Source organism: Penaeus monodon, chromosome 21, assembly GCF_015228065.2.
Source record: "Penaeus monodon isolate SGIC_2016 chromosome 21, NSTDA_Pmon_1, whole genome shotgun sequence".
Taxonomy (NCBI): Eukaryota; Metazoa; Arthropoda; class Malacostraca; order Decapoda; family Penaeidae; genus Penaeus; species Penaeus monodon.
Genome location: NC_051406.1, coordinates 43,722,603 through 43,723,208, shown reverse-complemented (window position 1 = coordinate 43,723,208; position 606 = coordinate 43,722,603).

The window sequence follows — 606 nt, the reverse complement described above, 5'->3', positions numbered from 1 at the left end:
TTACTGAACAATGAAGCTCCTCCTTCACGCCATGCAAAACTACCTATATACTATAAGAACAATCGCATGAATGACTGACGAACTCTACAACTATTTCCTTATTCAAGAAAGTTAATAAAAAAAGTGACCATTCTAATGAAATATTAAATCGCATATGCAAATCGGATGATAAAGTGTACTGATAACAGAAATAAGAAAATGTCACCCTCGAAGCCTAAACTCTAGGGAATAAAGCCAGGATTTCAGATCGTCAAAGAGGACATTATCCCAAGCAACAAAATGTACGAGAGCTCAAGAGCCGTTGTGAAACTCGTTGTCCCAAGCTGACGGAAGCTCAAAGATAACTTGGCTTTGAATATTACGGTATAATACATTCAATCTTCTAGTTCAGGCACAACCACAGACGCGGCGTAATCCTTCAGGGCCATTCAGAGCAATTTTAATAACATTTAAGCCGTATTACGACGGGGGGAGGTAATATTACGTCCGTGAAGGGAAGGGCGGGTGGCGTAATGTTACATTTTTGGATTAGTGGGTGGAATTTTTCCCGAGTATAGGGTTTAATAATATTAATACACATACACACAAGCAGGCAAACAAAGAATG